Source organism: Telopea speciosissima, chromosome 10 (assembly GCF_018873765.1).
Source record: "Telopea speciosissima isolate NSW1024214 ecotype Mountain lineage chromosome 10, Tspe_v1, whole genome shotgun sequence".
Classification (NCBI taxonomy): Eukaryota; Viridiplantae; Streptophyta; class Magnoliopsida; order Proteales; family Proteaceae; genus Telopea; species Telopea speciosissima.
The window spans coordinates 13128635-13149377 of NC_057925.1; the positions used below are offsets into that span (position 1 = coordinate 13128635).

Below are 20743 nucleotides of genomic sequence, written 5' to 3' on the forward strand. Positions count from 1 at the left end.
AATGACATGTTAGTAAGAGATGAGAGGAAGAATCAAAATGTTGTTTTCTTTTTTTTTTTTCTTCTTATTTTTCCTTATATTTGTGGTGGAACGACTGATTCTTTCCATTTGGGTTCACTCTCATGGTAACTGAGGTTAAGGATCTCAAACCAACCTAACACTTCAATGTAATACGTATTTGAATAATCAAAACAGTACCAAGAACAAGATCAAAATACAAAGAATAAAACCCAGATTTAGGAGAAATATACTAGAAGTAAATCAAATGGTCAAATTGATACAAAACTCAAGTCAAGTTGTCTATTCAGAGCGTTTCCTATTTGTTCACCATTATCTTTGTCACTTGCGTTTCATATTTGTTCTTCATTATCTTTTTATATTTTCTTTTTTTTCACATGCAATTGTTATTTGGAGCTTCTTATCAGAGTACTACTCAAGGAACTCAGAACGAGAATGATCCCAATAATACAACTGTCGGTATTTTATTCAGATTTAGGAACATACAGTTCTTAATGCCATATGATTGTGACACATCGATTTAAAGTGCAATGTTACAGAGGAATCTGAGACAACTTTTTGCCCAATTTGGGGAGATAGTTCATGTGAAAATACCGATGGGAAAAACATTGTGGGTTTGTTCGATTCACAAACAGGTTAGAGAATTTGTGAATATCTTTAGAGTCATGCTTGATTTTAAAATATCAAATGTGGTTGTTTTAAATGTTTTTGTGTGTGTGTGTGTGTTTGTTTTGAAACTCACTTTCGTGATATTTACTTAACATAACAAGATATGTAAACTTAAAATATATGATATCTCATGATAAATAAGTATGGAATGCTGTGATATTTAATACTGCTTAAGTTATTTTTTAGAATTTATCTTGTGATTCTTTAAAGATTCAATACTACATTCTCTTATTTTATTTAAAGTTTTTTATGATTCTCTTTATAATTTTATTCTTAATTTATATTGTTATGCTTTTGCTGTGATGTTATTAAGTGTTTTGTTCTTCTCATTGTGTTATTATTATTATTAATTTTTTGCACAATTCTTATGATATTTTTTTTTTTTGGAAATCTTTCTATGTTTGAAAAAGCTTCTAAACTCCCTTTCTCCACAATTTTACTAGTGTATATATATAATACATTACATTAGTGTTATTTTATGTAAAATTGATAATTTTCCCCCAGCCCAATCTAGTCCATGCATCTCCCATCCCCCTCCCCATGATCAGGGCCAATCAAGATCAGCCCGGTCTAACCTGAGGGTGGGTCAAGGTTAAATTTTTCAGGCCTTGAGTCAGGGTTGGATCGGGTCTGGGCCTAGCTAAGGAGATTCAGGATTGGGTTAGGGTTTTATAAAGGTTGACCCAACCCGATCTTGTTGCAGCCCTAATCCCTTACGTAAGCAAACCCCTCATTTCCTTAGTTTGAACTTTCCTAGCTAGTTCATGAGCAAGTCCCACTATACTCCTATCCTGTTGCAATAAACTTACAAAAACTATTTGATTCAACAATCAAATCCTGGATTCAAGATAATCATTCGAGTGCAATTCCCCCCACAAACCCCAATCCCTCACTTCTCATAGCCCTCTTCACCAAAATCCATCAAAAACCCTATCCCTTTTCCAAGAACACGCTCTGAAATTCTACTGGTTAACCCCTCTCAGAACTCGCACCACTATGCTCCTCTCCCTACTCACCTAGCCATCTGGTTCCCTCTTTTATGAGAAGCTTCTCTACCTTGAAGCCCTCAACATCGACTCCTCCAAACCCTCGAGAAGAACCCAGATCTCCAAAGACCTCGATGCCTTTTTCTAGGCAGAACCATCTCTCTCTTGGTGAGGCGTGCAATGACCGCCTTACTCTCACTCGGGCAAGGCGCTTGGGCAGGGGTAAGACGGTCATTGCACGCTCGTCATGTCTGGGCAGCACGGTCCTACTGGGCAACTCGGCAGTAGAGAATCCAAATTAGATTTGTATTGCAACAGCACAAGAAAGTTTTACGTTTTCCGCTGTGAATTTCAAAATTTGAACCGATGATACTTCCATTGGTGGAGTTCTTGCAAAAGTCTAGAAAATTTAGGGAACCAAGAAAATCGTACAGTTTTTATACTATTTTCATTTCTTTTAATGACAAACAAACACAACCTTAGGGCTTGGTTAGGGGGAGAAAGAGGTTAAATCTTGTTATAGAAAAAATACTTTGTTTATCAGTTTTCTCCATTATCTCATTGCTAGAATTGAATTTCTTCGCATCTAACTTTTTATGAGAGTGAGAAACAAAATATGGAAATGACTAAAATTTTGCATCAGATGTCCAGATTTAGAAATCAGAAATGATAGAAAAGATATTACTCATATCAAAAGGAGGATGGGATGATTTACTTTAGTTTTTACCCGTGGAACTTCAGCTGGTCTTCTAACTGAGAAAGAGACTTAATATGCTGCAACCACCATTCAAAAATTGTTTAAATCCTTCAATTGATTGAGAATTCATTTTAATTTTAAATTTTTTTTTATCATAGCAACAACAGTTACATGTGCACGACAAAAAGGATGAGATCGATGAATAGCAAAACAAAGAAAAACACAGATGTTAATGCAAGTTACGTGATTGAAGGTTGTACATAATGGGTCATTATTGAATGAGAGTTGTTTGCATCCATCTCCGAGTAAGTTCTTCTAACTCTAACCTTTTATTTCATGTATTTCCTTTGTTTTTCACTTTTTTTTTTTTTTTGGTAAATATTTGTTTTTAACTTAGCATATTTACATGTAATACCTAGTTCGGTTTAACAATAGTAAGACTGGTTTAATTGGCGGCGGATTGATGTGCTCATAACCTTCTCTAGATCGTAACATGACCCGTACTCAGACGATCAATGGTTCGATCAGTCCTCATTGGACTGTTACGGAGTTAACTTTTATTTTGTGGGTTTTAGACCATAATCTAGGTAGCGACTCTAATTTGGCATCATTCACTCCCTTCTCCCAAGGAGGTGAGGCTGAAGATGCGTACACCCCTCAGCCGGTGCACCCAATGTTCTAACACTATCCAAGGGGAATATATAATGTGATTAAAAATAAGATTGAGAGAGAAAGAGAATCACATATCACATTCCATCCATTAATTAAAATTGGTTTTAAAATCCCAAAACGATCAACAATTCAATGACACGATCCTTTATATTTCAATTATGTGGAAATTAATATTTAAAAACCACATTAGCACTTCACTAACTCTTAGAAAAATAATTAGGATTTTTTACATCTCATGTCCTACAAGTAACTCTTGTAAAATTTGCAAGTCAAAAGGGTAGTCCAAAGTATAGCCAAGTCGCTGACCAAGAAAAATCATGGGTTCACTGGCCTTATTGGAGTTTCCAATTGGCCAGCCAAGGGTTAAAGTGAGTGGGCCAAAAAAGTAAACCAATTTGAATTAAAAGCAGAATAAAAGAACACATAAGAAAAAGATATGGGCTTAAGCCCAAAACTCTTTAAATTAATAAAATTAACCCCTTAAGACATAATAACCATGGGCTCATAAATATAAATTACCAACAGTTTTTAAAGCCAAACAGTGATGGGCTACAGAAAACATTAGAACCCATTAGGGAAACCCACCCTATCCTCCAACAACCCCCTCCCCCCTTAAACTACCTGTAGCATCTCTTTTTATAGAAATAGAAACTGTTTTACAGGGAGCTAGTCCGGCAGCAACACACTAGCAACAAAGGGTATCAATCGGTTCAGTTTCGATTCGTTTTAGAGAGTGTTGTTGTGATCCAGAATCAAACCAAGAATCGAATCAGTTCTGAAATTCAATACTAAAACCAAACCTACTCGGTTTAGATTCTTATTGAGTTCTATTAGGCTCTTACATGGTTCAGTTCAATTCCAATTCCTCTACTCAGTCTATATACTATAATATACATATTATACTATTATAGTATAGTATAATAGTATTATAAAATTTAATACTAACATTAGTAATATATACTATAACATATTAGTATTATAATGTATTAACGTCTATATTATATAGTTACCAAAAAACAATGTACTATACTATATTAGTATTATAATAAAATAACATACTATAATATACTACTATATAAATTCAGTTTGGTTTCGGTTTTGTAATTCGGTTCCTATGCTTGATCCAAAATCGAACCAAGAACCGAATCGGTTTTGAAATCTAATACTCAAATTCAACCGAATTTTATTTGATTCGATTCAGTTTGGCTTATTCGGTCTGGTTTCGATTTCGATTCTAATTTGACACCCTTACTAGCAGCCGCCTTGCGTGATCACAGGTGGGTGGCGAATATGCATACAGCAAGTGCAAAAAGGGGTTTATCTTTGATCAAAACCAAATGTGGTTAGAAAAGTGGTTTGTTTTAATTGAACCAATTAACCGGTTAATCAGTTTTATCCGACATGGAACCGATATCAACAGTGTAATAAAAAACAATAACAAACCGATCAGTAAACGTTCAGTTTGAGAACCTAGAACAGATTATTTCTATTTTATAATCGTGCTGCTTATCAGCTCATCAATCTCTCACAATTTTGTTGTAAATTTATTCTGAGGCAGTCCAAGAACCATTCTGATCCTATTCATAGTCATTCACTAGGTATCTCTACTTTCTTCTTCGATTGTACGCTAACCCCAAGTCAAGAAAATGGAACTAATATAAGGAAAAAGCATAGAAGAGTTTCTAATATTGCTTTTGTTAAGAAAAAATATTTACAACGATGAAGGAGTACTATTTACAGAAAGTAGTAGTCTCTGCCGCTCTCTTTGGCATAGTTTATTTTTAGATTTGTAACATATTTATGGATTATCTGTTATGATAATAGATTATGGGCTATAAACGATAATCGTTTGGTTATTTTTAGACATAATAGATTATAGGGCTGATGTTTTCTGTGGGCCAGCACACACATGGGTCTGCCATTCAAGAGGATAGGATGGTCATTTTGCCCACCTCCATGTGTCTTGGTGCAGCCTACGTCCTGGCACAGAGAACATTTGGCCTAGATCATATAATGAAAAAGAGGTGTGGTATTCTTAAGTCAAGGATCCGTGTAGCCGACCTCATTTAGTTGGGATAAGGCTGAGTTGTTGTTGTATGGTGGAGGTGGGGTTATAGAGAGATGCAAAAGAGAGGCTTTGTTCTAATTTTCGGTAATTTTACCAATTTATCTCCACTTAAATAACAATTTTGCATATGTTCTTTAATGCTACCGCATAAACAAACTTTAAGACTTTACCCTAAAAATAAAAAACTTAAAGAGTTTATGATTATAAATATGTGGAAATTGTTTCGACGAAGGAACTGTACATAGTACAACCCGATGTGGATTACTTGGGACAGACATTATTGTCGTGGATAACATGGTTTCCCGACGGATTACCGAAGAGCTTGTGAACTATTAGAGCGCTCGAATTCCAATCTTCTGACTAGATTGGTGATTCTCTTCGATTGTGCAACATTTGAAATGGGCACGAGGTTTGAAATGCAAAAAGATGGCATATATTGACGGCAAGAGACACAACAACGATCCCTTTGTTTTTTGGATAGAGAAAGAAGCGTTGCAGATGGGGTAAGAGAGACTCATGTGAAGGGAAGGAGGTAGGGAAGTAGGTAGCCATCCAATGAAGGTTGAGAGTTCCAGCGGAAAATTATGCCGTTGGAGTTACAAAATTGATAAGATTAGCAATAAAAATGGCCGTACAACTGGTCTCCGTTTAATTAAGATGAAAAATTGAAAGGTTGAGATTTAATAAAATTAGATCAACCGTTATGTTCAATCAATGTTTTGCTGATACATTTTCACCACCGTTCCACGCCCTTTTACCCTATAATTAGATAGACAAATAATAATGATATATCACCCATGGAAAAAAAAAACTTACACAATATTAACATAATTTCTAGATCATACAAATAAAAACATATGTAACAAAGAAACAAATCATACACTTTAAATATCAAACCACTAACACTAATATCATCATTAGTTCCATATATATCCTGATACAAATAAAAATAGTAAACAAATATCCATAATTCTGCTAAGTAATTTGGCCGATTTGCCAAGTAAATTCGTTTAGGTTTTTAAGTATAACAAATTTAACTCGGATTATCGGCCAAATAAAACGGCAAATCTTTTCAATCCAGATAATCACCGAGAGAGGCTGACTTAGAGGGTTGATTCCACCAAAAACATAGTTGATATCGAATAACTTGACCATTTCTAGAGTTGGATTACCAAGTTTAAAACAGTGACACCGATGACCAAAAGTCACGTGTTACACCGTTTTTGCAAATTAAGTTAATGAAAAATCTCCAAGTCATCCTCCAACCATAATCATACAATGTGCCCCTCCACTATTTTGAGGTACTAATCACCATGGAACCTCCATAATCTTTATTGTTGTTAAAGCATAATATCCACAATAACTTTTTATTACAACACATGCATGAGGATCAAGATTTACGCGAGATTGTTCACCAATAGTAACTTTAAACAAGCCAATTAGAAGAAAAAAAATCTTGACATAATTGAAATGTAACCAAAACATTTGAAGGTTAGAGTAGTTTGATTTGAAGAAAAAAAAAATCCTAGAAACAATGTATATATATATATATATATTATATGTATGACGAGACTGGTCTGGTTAGTAGTTTGATTAGCTGAAGTGTCACTTAGGCTAATGGGTCAAGGATAGAGGCCAATAATAACTAACACCAATAACTATTTGGTTATATAGCATGTACTAATAGGATTCAAATCTATAATGATTTGCATTAGCATAGAAAGCGTAAAATCTACAAAAGGTATCTCCATTTTGACAATGGGTTCTACCAAAAAAAATATTTTGACAATGGGTAATTTCCTGTCATAGAGCCTAAAATGAAATTTTTTGACTTGGTCCCAAAGTTAATATTTCCAATTGTTTGATTCATGTGGATTCTTCAAGTCATGCAAATTTCAAGTTTAATCGAGATTTGACTACTAATATTGTTATGAGTTTCAAATAAAAAGAATTTAAAGCTACAATTTAAATAATTTATAATTTGAGTATGAATTATGTATCAAACAGAATATTTTCATCTGGTTATAAAAAAAACACTTCGTTTCAATTTCCTCCATCATCTCACTACTATCTTTTTTTTCTTTTTTTTAGGGGCGCCGGGGGGGGGGGGGGGATAACTTTTAAGACTGAAAAACAAAAGGAGAAAAATGAATATGAATTTCTACCAACAAAGTCAATGAAAAAATAGATCAAATTATACCTGATTAGAACAAAACAGAGAGAGAGAGAGACAGCGCTAACTTATCAAAAAGGGGAAGATAAAGATTTGCTAAATTTTTGCAATGGATTTTATAACAATTTGAAAGGAGAAAACTTAATATTCTCAACTACCTATAACAAATTCTGTTTTGGTTATCATGTAATTAAATTGTTAATTCATCATTCACATTTTACCTTTCCATCATAGCAAAAGCATTTAAATCTGCACACATAAGGATGAGATGAAAACAAAAAGACAGAGAAATGCAAATATTAATGCAAAGTTATTTGATTGAAGGTGATAATCCCTTGTGAGATGGTGAGCTGTTATGGAATAAGAGTTGCCGGCACTCATTGCAAACCCGGTATTGGCTTGAGTCCAATCTCACACCGTTCTTTTTTCTTTGATGAAAAAGATATTGAGGGAAAAAGAACACTGCCTGACAGCGTTCCCCTACTTGGCACACATAAGGGGGGTGGGAAATGCTCGCACCATCCCTCTTGTTGGATGACCCTATGTGCTAGCCCCATCATTGGCCCTACGCTAGTGCAGGAGCCACGCAGCTTGGCAACACCTTCCCCAATGATAAAATTTTAAAATCATGATGTAAGGCATCAATATGGTCCCTTAATTATGTAAGTACCCTTCATTTTCCTAGTCCGAACTTTCTACCTAATTCATGAGCAAGTCCCACAATACTCCTATCCTATTTCAATAGGGTTACAGACTGAAAATTTTTACTGCAGAATTTGTATCTAATAATCAAAGAAAACAATTCCCAAGGCCATCTATGGTCTTCGTGGCTGGTTATCCAGTCTATCAATTTTTGTCAATCAGTCCATACTTCTAAGGATTGTCTTCCCATCGACACTGTTTGCTCCTTGGAGCATTCCCCGTATCTCAAATAAATTATCATACGATCATAATTGACTAGAACTCACTTACCTTGAAGAAAATTTAAAAAAAACAAATAGAGAAGTTAATCAAGTGGGACTTTGAAGAGAAGATCCCATTCCAAATCATTGAAAAGATGGATGTCAACAGTCTATGAACCACCAGTGTGATGGTTCGGATCCAATCGTTGGATTGGTGTCTGATCAAAGGGGGTGCAACCCTTGGCACAAATGTTGAGTCCTCTGGCTGTAGCCCATCCGTACAGCCATGAGAGCCAATAGCCATGACCCAGCAGAACAGCCATATGGGCCAATGGATGTGACCCATCCGAACAGCTTTGTGGGTCTATAAATAGCCCACGAAATCTGTCAGTCAAATATAACATTTTTCTTTGTTAAGTTTCAAGTTGATTATTGTCTCTGCAAAACAATAATCAAGTCTAGGCCTGTTTTATCTTGGGAGGCAGATTTGTTGTAATCCAGTGCAGAAGTAAGGGTGCAAATACTGTCTTAAGGACAGAGCATTCTCGTACGACTCAAGCAACCTCACCGTTCTCTCCTTTTTTTTTTATCTCAGATTACTAACAGTTAACAGTGGAAGAACAAGTATAGGACAGAGAGGCTATGGGCGAATCCAAAATTGAAAGAAGAAGAGGGGCGAGTGGATGGTGATAGGGGTGGAACAGAGGATGGTGTGGTGGGTGGGGTTGCAGGAGGAAGAGGAAGAAGAAGAAGAAAGGGTCGGTCAGGACTTGTATTTCTAGTTAAAGGTAAAAATGACGTTTCTACCCTCTATTTTGGGACTTATAAGCACGTGAATCACATGATACTTAAAGCAGCGAAAAAATGAGACAATCGTTTTTGGGGGTGTTTTCAATTATTTTGATATTTTTGTAAATAAAAATAGGGTCCATAATCAAACTCTTCTAAAAACATTTATGTGTTAGAAAATGAAAATGAAAAATGATACCAAAGAGGTATTTCTAAAAATGAAAATGAAGATGAAACTATGATCCATATTTACCTGAACTAACAATTCTTCTCTGTTGGCCCAATATAGACCGGATTCCGTCAAATTGAACCCGCATGCACCTGTCATAAACATCAATAGATTTCTTTTTCCGGTATTGGGTGAGAGAGAGAGAGAGCATAACACATTACATCCATAAATTAGTATTGATTTTAAAATCCCAAAACCACCAATAATGCAATGACATGATCCTTTATATTTCAATTTTGTGGACATTAATAATTAAAAAACCACATTAGCACTTCACTAACTCTTAGAAAAATAAATGGGTTTTTTACATCTTATGTCATAAAAGTAACTCTTGTAAAATTTGCAAGCCAAAAGGGTAGTCCAAATTGTAGCCAAGTGGCTGACCAAGAAAAATCATGGGTTTACTGGCTTTATTGAAGTTTCCAATTGGCCAGCCAAGGGTTAAACAGTGAATGGGCCAAAAAAACAAAAAAAAAAAACCAATTTGAATTAAGACCAGAATCAAAGTTCACATAAGAAAAAGATATGGGCTTATGCCCAAAACTCTTTAAATTGATGAAATTAACCCATTAAGACAATAACCATGGGCTCATAAATATAAATCCCAACAGTTTTTAAAGCCAAACAGCGATGGGCTAAAGGAAACATTAACCCATTAGGGAAACCCACCCTATCCCCCAACATCCCAACCCGCGCCCCCCCCCCCCCCCTTAAACTACCTCTTAGCATATTTTTTTAAAGAAATCAAAACTGTTTTGCGGGGAGCTAGCTCGGCAGCAACACACTAGCACCTAAGGGTGTCAATTGGCTTGGTTTCAGTTATTTGATTCGAGCCTCCAAGCCTTCCAAGTTTCCTTGAAAAGGCTAGCCCTGACCCAGACCCTTTGGAATTAGCCATGTCCCAGCAGACCCAGACCCCTTGGAACCAGCCCATTCCCAGAGGTCCCGAATCAACATTGAACCTACCTTCCATCAACATCGAACCCATTTTCTCGACACCGAGCCATACCCTCTCACTATCGAACAGAACCACAACACCATGATGCCTTTGTATATATTGACAATTTTTTATCACCCCTAGTGCATGATCCCCAGTGCACTCCTGTGAGGTTGAAACTAGGGGTGTAAATGAATAGCCAAAATCCATTTTCATATCCGTATCCGTATCCGTTTAGCACTATCCGAATCCATACGAAAGCTAAATGGATGGGGATGCGGATGCGGATACGAATAGGCTATAGCTATCCGAAAAGTTATTTACATGTAAACGGATAAACTATCCGAATCCGTTCGAAAGCTAATCGGATGCGGATGCGGATACAACACTATCAAGCATCCCAACACTAATTTCCCAGGATTTTCCGATTTTCCCTCTCCTCTTTCCTTCTTTCCCACAGAAACTGTCCCTCATGCCGCGGGAGAAGGCAACCATAAGAGTTTGAAGAACAGAAACTTGTTTGGGTATTCTCTCTCATTTTTTCCCATTGTCGATCGGATTTTTTTTCTAGTTAAATTCCACTCGAGTTTAAACAGAATAATATAAAAGCAACTCTTTCTACTTAATTGCCGGTAGAAGTGGTACTGAAAAGCCTCAGATACACATGGCCTCATTTCAAGAATCTAAACAGAATAATATAAAAGTGGACAAAAAAGGAGAACCTTTGATCTGCATTTTAGGTTGTGAATTCTTAACTGTAAATCCATATCCTTGAAGTGGCAAACTATTACAGATTAATAAATTATAATTGGAGATTTTTGTTGGCAGGGAATGCACCCAAAGTGGGTGTTTTGAGTCTTTTCCATTTACCTTGTTTGGAACCTTAAGATTGCGAAAAGCCACTCAAATACCTGATTTACATTGAATCAGATGGTTTAAATTGGGATTGGTTAGTTTTGTTATCTTGATTTATTTCTCTTGATAGATTGGAATTCAAACGTCTACCTTCAATTTATAAGATCATGTTGGGATCCTTGACAACCAAAACCACCCATTCAGTAATGATTTACATCAGAACAGAAAATTGTATCACATTGTTGGTCTAATTCCCATGATTAGTGAAAATTCAAACCTCCAACTAAAACTGCATAATTTGAACTCTAAAAGAAACAGAGAAGTTTCTATATGTTTCATGCAATCTGCTTGCGATTCTTGTTACATTTATTGTTTCCCAATATGGATCCAAACTTGTCTTCAAAAACTAACCAGCCATGCTAGCAAACTCTCTAAGTAGCAAGGAAACCAAATCACTGCAAATTTGGGGCAGCAACCATCTTCATTATATTATATACTTCTGTAAGTAATACAGGATTTTGAGTTTGTGATGAAAAAGTCATGCTTCTCACTTCATAATTACAGAGAGCCTAATCCACACACTCATACATCTGGTGATATTTGACAATATCTGTTTCTTTTAATCATTCACATCATGCAACAATTATCGAAGGTAGCCAGTCTTTGTCTTTGTTCAACTGATAAATCTTAATTCAGAATCTTTATGATGGACTAGAGACCAGAGAAATTGCTTCAAGGCCTGATGATATAGGTTTTTTCCCATACTTTTCCAATTGGAAGTGGACGTATTCACAAAGCTATTGACTTGATGAATCCACAGCAAGCACTAGTGGAGTCTTCAGCCCTACCTAGTACATGTTTTCAATCAAAATGAATGTCTTCGGAAAGAGACCTTGGTGGACACATCAAACAAGTTATTTTCACCTTCTCAATTGGAGATACACAAGTTATATTCACCTTCTGTACTCCGAAATTTACAATGTATGTTATGTAATTTATCCAATACTCAAATCTTCAAGACCCTCTAATGAATCTGATCATGAATGACACAGTATTTAGACAACAATAGCCACAAGTCAGATTACATAATATGACCTAGAAAGAAATCTCAATTGTGATTACATCTATCCCTTCTCTCTATCCCTTCTTGTTCATCACTCACCATCTTCACTTTTTGCAACCACTGATTCATCAGCTTACCGGATAAAAGAAGTCCTAAAACCAAAATCCAAACTAGAAGTCACAAAAATTATCAAGAAAGATATATTATATTAGAAATCCACTTTAACACAAAAAGAGAAATGTTTAAACTTGAGTGGAATTTAACTAGAAAAAAATCCAATCTACAATGGGGAAAATATGAGAGTACCGAATCTTTCACAACAAAGGGGGAAAAATGAAAAGCCAAAAAGAAAAGGAAAAAAAAAACATTTCGCAGTAAACAAGTTTCTGTTCTTTAAACTCTTCTGGTTGCCGTCGCCGAGGGCGTAAGGGAGAGGTTCGCCTGAGTCGGTTTCAGTCTCGGAATGAGTGAGACCAAACTAACATTGACTCGTGTTGACTCCGATTTGGGGTGCCAAACGGTTAGTTTGGCTCGGTTTCGGTCGGTTGAATCGATTTCAGTCTCGGAATGAGTGAGACCAAAACCAAACTGTTAAGAAACTTTGGTTTTTGGTACGGTGCAGTATCAGTTTATTTCGATTTTTTAACATGGGTTAATACTTGTTTAGGTCAATTTATTTTCGGGTTTGAACCACAATGAAATCGTACAATCATAACTTGTAGTGAGCAAAGATTCGATAAAAACATTTTAATTCACCTTTCCCGAGTCAAACAAGTAAACAATCATAAATAGAAAAATTGATTTGATGTGTTAATGTTGTAATCCAAATAAATAAAGAAGAATAAATTGTAAGGAAAAGATAACTAATATTAAAATCAATAGATATGTAGGGTTTGTAGCAAACAAATCATATCATTATGTATCATTAATTGTAAGGGAAAGATAACTAATAATGAAATTGATGAAAACTAGTTACTGAGAAGATAATTAATACTGAAATCACAAAATGAACCCCTATCTCATACTCATTAATTTTAATAATTCCCCTTACAATCAAAAATTTTCTCACTAATATTGAAATCAATGGATAACCAATTCACCTATTCATAACGTTATGTCTAATGATTTTTTTATCGGTTTCATTCGGTTCGGATATCGATTTTGTGCGATCTAATTTTCAGCCAGTCCCATCATAACTAGTCCAAAACCAATCCAATAAGGATCGGCTTGGTTTGGTCTGAGTTTTTTTTGTCAGTCTTACCGGTTCGGGCTAGGTTTTGACACCCTTAACTCCGATTATCCGCCAAATAAAATGGTTGATCTTGTCAATCCAGATCTCCTAATCACCGAGAGAGGTTGAGCTCGAGGGCTGATTCCACCAAGAACTTAGTTGATCTCGAGTAACTAGGTCATTTCTAGAGTTGGACTACCAAGTCTTAAAACAGTGACACCGAAGACCCAAAGTCATGTGTTACAGTATTTTTCTAAATCCAGTAAATTAAAAATCTCCAAGTCATCCTCCATCGTAATCATACAATGTGCCCCTCAACTATTTTGAGATACTGATCACCATGTACGCCTCCATAATCTTTATTGTTGTCAATGCATAACATCCACAAGAACTATTTATTATAACACTTTGCATGAGGACCAAGATTTACACAAGATTGTTCACCAATTTTAAAATCTAACAAACCAATTAGACAAAATCATGACAAGACATTTGAAGGTTAGAGTAGATTATTTTGAACAAAAAAAAAATCCTAGAAAAAATGTATGCCTATATCATATTTATGACCTAGAATTGTCTGACCACTAGTTTGATTAGCTAAAGTGTCAATTAGGCTAATGAGTCAAGGATAGAGCCCAACAATAACTAACAACAATAGCTATTTGGTTATACATCATGTTCTAACATGATTCAAAGCTATAATGATTTGCATTAGCATAGAAAGCATAAAATCAGCTTAAAATAAAATTTTTGGACTTAGACCCAAAGTTAATATTTCCAATACTTGATTCATGTGGGATATTCAAGTGTTGAATAAGCTAATGCAACCAAGAAAACACAGATATGCCCAACTTTAAAATGACATACAAATTTCAAGGTTAATCAAGATTTGACTACTAAAGTTATTTGATTGAAGGTGGTAATCCCTTGTGATATGGTGAGCTGTTATGGAATAAGAGCTGCCGGCATCCACATCAAACCGTGTATTGGCTTGAGTCCAATCTCACACCACTCTTTTTTCTCTGGTGAAAAAGATATTGAGGGAAAGAGAATGTTGTCCGACAGCATTCCCCTATACCCACACACAGAGGGTGAGGAATGCCCGCCGTACCCCTCTTGTTGGATGCTCCTACATGCCTGCCCCATCATTGGGCCTAAGGAATTTTTATCACCTGCGGTTCCCTAGTGCCTGTCCTTTATCCCCTGAGGTTTGCTGACTGGTACGGTTGTGCGATTCCTCTCATAGGGGAGGGGCTGAAATGACCATTCCACCCCCTGACCGAACACACTGCCCGGGTGGGGTCCACCCCCTTTTATTAGAGGCACTAGGGAACCGTACCAGGCAGGGGAACTGCAGGTGATAAAAATTCATAAGCTGGTGCAGAGGTCACACAGTCTGGCAGCGCACCCTTGTCCTTAAGATTAAATATTAAAATTATGATGTAAGACATCAATATGGTCCCTTATAGCTAGGCTTGTAAGCAGATCGGATGTGATCAGATCTGGATATTCTCTGGCCGAATATGGATACCTCTAAGCGGATTTGGATACAGATAGAATTTGGATTTTCGACCATCCATTTACATCTCTGCCTTGTGTAACCTAGACCTTCCTCCCCCTAGCGGATACAATTCACTGTCAATCCATCTCTCTTAGTTCATAACTCTCTTTTCCTCATATTCTAGAATCTGTTGAATCTTCAAAAACCCTCAAGATCATTATTTACTTAATATTTTATTATTACATATTCGGATTTTTTTTCCGGACGGATTTTTATCGGAGTATTTGGATTTTTTTGCAGATATCTCTAAATGTATATGGATGTCCCTAAACGGATACGGATGTGGATCGAATTCGGATTTTCGGTTATCCATTGACATCCCTACTTATAACGGTGCAAGTTTGGTCATGTCGGCCCGAACTCACTCTGGCCCGCCTTGAGCCCAAACAGGGCCTGGGCTGAGATATCTTAGCCTTGAGGGGCGGGTCAGTGTTGGAAACTTCTAACCCTAAGTCATGGGTCGGGTTGGGTTAGGGATGAGGCCTCGGGCTGAGCCTAGCTCGGCTCGGCCTGACCCTGTTTTAAATTATACTATAAAATATATATAGCTTTCAACTGAGCAGTAGACCCCGCGTGACTGACTGATAAGCTAGCCGACGTTAATAGCAAGTCTTATTCCACGATAAAAGAGCTCAATTTCCAAACAAATTTGTTCATCTGTAATGGGGATCACATTGGTGGGGATATAGGCTGATACGGCTCCAGCTTGTGTTTCAATGACGGGTAACGCGGTCGTGCTACTTGCAACTGTCTTGTCCGATCGTTTAGCAACTCGTTCTAAGAGACGGGAATGTAAATAGAAAACATCACCTAGGAAAGCCTCACAGCCTAGTGGTCGGCGTAACAATAATGTATGTATCATATCATACTATTATATAAAAGCACAAATGCATGCTTCGTGGCAAATCTTTTCCTTGACTACTTCATTGTTCATGTTTATTTAAATATCCTTTCTCTCTTATTAACCTTTTCTCTCTCATTTCTATTTTTTAGTGATTCATGGTACCCTTACTCTCACCCTTTTATTTATTTATTACCTTAAACTAAAATACTTTTCTTTACTCCTTATAAAAATACCATATTCTGGTTATATAGCATGTACTAATAGGATTCAAATCTATAATGATTTGCATTAGTTAGAAAGCATAAAATCTACGAAGGTATCTCCATTTTGACAATGAGTTCTACCAACTTTTATTTTTAATTTTTTTTCTTTTGACAATGGGTAATTTCCTGTCATAGAGCTTAAAATGAAAATTTTTTACCACTAGCAAAAAAAAAATGAAAATTTTTGACTTGGTCCTAAAGTTGAAATTTCCAATTGTTTGATTCATGTGGATTCTTCCAGTGGTTGAATAAGCTAATGCAACCAAGAAAAGACAAAAGACCATGCCATTTGTCTTTATGAAAAGAAGACATGTCCAACATTAAAATGGCATGCAAATTTCAAGTTTAATCAAGATTTGACTACTAATATTGTTATGAGTTTCAAATGAAAAGAGTTTAAAGCTACAATTTAAATAATTTATAATTTTTTGTATAAATTATGTATCAAACGGAATATTTTCATCTAGTTATAAAAACAATTTCCTCCACCATCTCACTGCTAGCTTCTCTTTTTTTTTTTCGCGGGGGGGGGGGGGATGTGGAGTACCTCATTGGTAGACTGAGATCACTTTTCATATACCTGATTAAAACAAAACACATAAAAAAAAAAGAAAAAGAGAGAGAGATTTCGCTAACCTATCAAAAAGGGGAAGATAAAGATTTGCTAAATTTTTGCAATGGACCCTAAAACAATTTGAAAGGAGAAAACTTAATATTGTCAACTACTTATAACAAATTCTGTTTTGGGTATCATGTAATTAAATTGTTAATTCATTCTCATTTTACCTTTCCATCATAGCAAAAGCATTTAAATTTGCACAACATAAGAATGAGATGAAAACAAAAAGAAAGAGAAATGCAAATAGTAATGCAAGTTATTTGATTGAAGGTGATAATCCCTTGTGAGATGGTGATCGGTTATGGAATAAGAGTTGCTGGCACTCATATCAAACCCTGTATTGGCTTGAGTCCAATCTTACACCATTCTTTTTTCTCTGGTGAAAAAGATATTGAGGGAAAAAGAATGCTGCCTGGCAATGTTCCCCTACGTGACACACACAAGGGGGGGGGGGGAGGCCACGCAGCTTGGCAACACACCCTTCCGCTATGATTAAATATTAAAATCATGATGCAAGGCATCAATATGGTCACTTATGTATGTTCCCCTCATTTTCCTAGTCCGAACTTCTTAGCAAATTCATGAGCAAGTCCCACAATACTCCTATCTTGTTTGAATAAGGTTACAGACCGAAATTTTTTATTGTAGAATTAGTATCTAATAATCAAAGAAAACAATTCCCAAGGCTATCTGTGGTCTTCGTGGCTGGTTATCCAGTCTACCAATTTTTGTCAATCAGTCCATATTTCTAAGGACTAGCTTTCCGTCGACACCGTCTACTCCTTGGAGCACTCCCCGTATCTCAAATAAATTATCTTGCGATCATAATTGACTAGAACTCACTTACCTTGAAGAAAATTTACAAGAAAAAACAAAAAAGAGAAGTTAATCAACTGGGACTTTGAAGAGAAGATCCCATTCCAAATCATTGAGAGGATGGATGTCAAAGTAGATCATGCAGTTATAATGTTACCACTTCAATTTCTCATTGGGACGGGATTACACCCTATTTTTACTCTATTTCAGTCAATAGAAAAAAAGACTGAAATCTATTTTAGTCTAGATTGACCTACCAGTCAGTGATCGGAAAAGAAAAAGGTCAGTGAGAGTAACCGACGAATGGTCAGTAACTGATGAACTGGCAGTGACCAATGAACGGTCAATAATTGACGAACGGTCATGACCAACGAACTGGCAGTGACCGACAAACAATCAGTGGCCGACGAATGGTCAGTGGTTGACGAATGGTCATGATTAACAAACTGGTAGTGACCGATAAACGGTCAGCAGGGTGGTTATAACAAATTCTCAAAGAAATGGGTAGTTCTGTAACTACAAAAAAACACCAAAACTAGCAACAACAACTATAAAAAGTATGTTGGCGATGAAGAACGGATCCCCGGATCAACACAACACAACACAACACTCTATACAAGAGTCTTTTAATTTTAATTTTATCTTTTATCATTTTCCTTTTGTCTTTCAAAATGTAGAAGATCTTTATCTCTCATCTTTGTCTTTTATCATTTTCCTTTTGTCTTTCAGAATGTAGAAAATCTTTATCTCTCATCTTTGTCTTTTATCTTCTTAGATGTAGCTTTTTGCTGGAGTTGGATTCTGGCCCCCAATGCCTCATTGGTCGTGTTTCAAGAGGCATTCATGTAGGTCTTTCTTGGAGAATAACTCCATAACAATATGTCTTTTGACCTGTAGTTCAGAAAGCATTATTTGTATTCAGATTTTACATCATGTTATCTATAATCAACTTGTTTCTATCCTTCTTCTTGGCATTGTGATTTTCATCATTAAAAGTTCTTGGAGCAATCGAGGCATTGGAAAGAACTATTTCTTTCCTAATTAGAAGTCGGATAATCCATTCGGTCATCTTTTGAGTTCTTGCGACTCCGGCACGCCGTCGCATCTTCAACTCATACGATCGATCGCGCCAATTACTGGAAAAAAAAGTAAATAGGACGAGATTGGCAACTTTGCGACCTACATTCAACTGCTAGATCCATTTATTTCAATGCAGCACAAAGAAAAAAGTGGTTTATTATAGGTTGGTGGTCGGATAAATACCTGTAATACCCGCTCATTTGAACTGAATCAAGAATCTTTATCCTCTCAAGTGCAGTACACTATCCAATGCACCGCAAAAGTCTATCTGACGGTGGCCAAAGGTTAATTGGTGGATTTTTAAAGGTGAATAGTTGCATTGCCCACCGTCAGATGCACTTTAAGGTGCACTACATTTGAGAGGATAAAACTTCCTGAATCAACAAATCCATTCACAATGGCTAGTGCAAATTTTTAGAGGAACAAATTATGCAAGTTAGCCCGACAACAGCCTTGCGTGATCACTGGAAGGTGGCCAATATGCATACGGCTAGTGCAAAAAAGGGTTTATCTTTGATCAAAACCTGGTGTGATTAGAAAAGTGGTTTGCTTTAACTGAACCAAATAGCCGGTTAATCGGTTTTGTCCGATGTGGAACCGATATCAACAGTGTAATAAAAAACAATAACAACCAATCAATAAGGTTGTGTTTGGTAACACTTCAAAAAATGTTTTTGGTGTTTTCCTGTGCTAGTGGCACAATAGAATGGAATCTAGGGTTTAGATTCATCAATCCATTTTTTCTGTGCTAGTGAAACAAACCAGCCCTTTTTTTTGGTGTTTGAAATAGATTTTTCAAAACACAAAAAAACCTTATTTTGCAAATCTAAAAACGTTTTTTTTTGGGGAAATTGGGCTTGTGTTAAAACATCTGTTGTTCCCGATAATCTCTTTCCAAGGCTCGAATGAAGAAGAGGGTTACTCCACTTTCCATCGCCAAGGGTAGGAGCTCTTTGCCTGCTACCTGCAACTCTTTGCCTCACCTCAAATCTCTTTCCAAGGCTTGAACGACAGTGTTCAACCTCAAGCTGAAATTGAGTCGCCTATGGAGAACATCATCTGCCTCATCTCAAATCTCCTTCAACTCATCTTCTACATCACAGATCTGCATCTCTTTCAACTCAAGTAATGTCTCCTTTCTTCTTTCTCTTGTAATTCTACTATTTCTTCTTCTTCATCTTCTACATCATAGATCTGCATTGTTAAGGATTGTAATATCCCACATTTCATTAGATTCTCCAATTGGAGTATATATAGAGATTACATGGAGTGAGAGAGCTCACTGGTTTTACAAGGAAAGTGTACAAGAGATATTAGGTTACCATTACATGTGATATTAGGTATATTGGGTTACCATTACATGCAGGGGTGTAAATGAATAGCCGAAATCCATTTCCGTATTCGTGTCCGTATCGTTTAGTACTATTCGAATCCGTCCAAAAGCTAAACGGATGAGGATACAGATAGGCTATAGCTATCCGAAAAGCTATATTTACATGTAAATGGATAAAATATCCGATCTGTACTCGTGTCCGTATCCGTTTAGGTCTATCCGAATCCGTCCGATAGCTAATCGGATGCGGATGCGGATATAGCACTATCCGAGCCAAATCTGATCCGTTTACTGCCCTAATTACATGTGATATTGGGTTGAAGATTCTTGCATAACAATCCATATCATATGTAGAGATTCATATCTTGCATATCAAGTCATATCACATGTGTGAAAAAGAGAGAGAGGGCATGGTATTGGCACGGTTTACACTCAATTAATACACCCCCTCAAGGTGGAGATTCGGGTACTCGAATCTTCAGCGTGTCCCTCAAAAATTGAAATCGAGCAGTGCCAAGTACCTTGGTGAGAGTATCAGCCAGTTGGTCCTTGGTGGAGATAAATTGAACCTGCAATTGTTTCTTGGCCACACGATCACAAACAAAGTGGAAATCTATCTCAACATGCTTTGTTCTGGCATGGAACACTAGATTAGCTGATAGATAGGTGGCCCCAATATTATCAGACCACAAGATAGGGGGACCAGAGAGAGGGTACCCGAGTTCACCAAGCAGGGATTCAAGCCAGATTAATTCTTCCGATGCATCAACCAGGGCCTTATACTCGGTCCTTGTAGAGGAGCATGCCACTATTTTCTGCTTACGAGAAGTCCAGGACACTAAATTCGGACAAAGAAAAATAGCAAAACCCCCAGTGGATTTATGATCAAGGCCATCCCCTGCCCAATCTACATCAGAGAAGGCCTGCAAGGATAGGGT

The 20743-nt window shown here is 36.6% G+C and overlaps 1 long non-coding RNA gene across 1 annotated transcript; it reads left to right on the top strand.

The window, feature by feature from the left end:
- Window positions 1–359: 359 nt before the first annotated feature.
- On the top strand, window positions 360–19200 carry LOC122644000. Its single transcript, XR_006330210.1, has 4 exons — window positions 360–473; window positions 789–792; window positions 5129–5136; window positions 19190–19200. It is a non-coding gene; the product is annotated as an uncharacterized LOC122644000 (long non-coding RNA).
- The last annotated feature ends 1543 nt before the right edge of the window (window positions 19201–20743 follow it).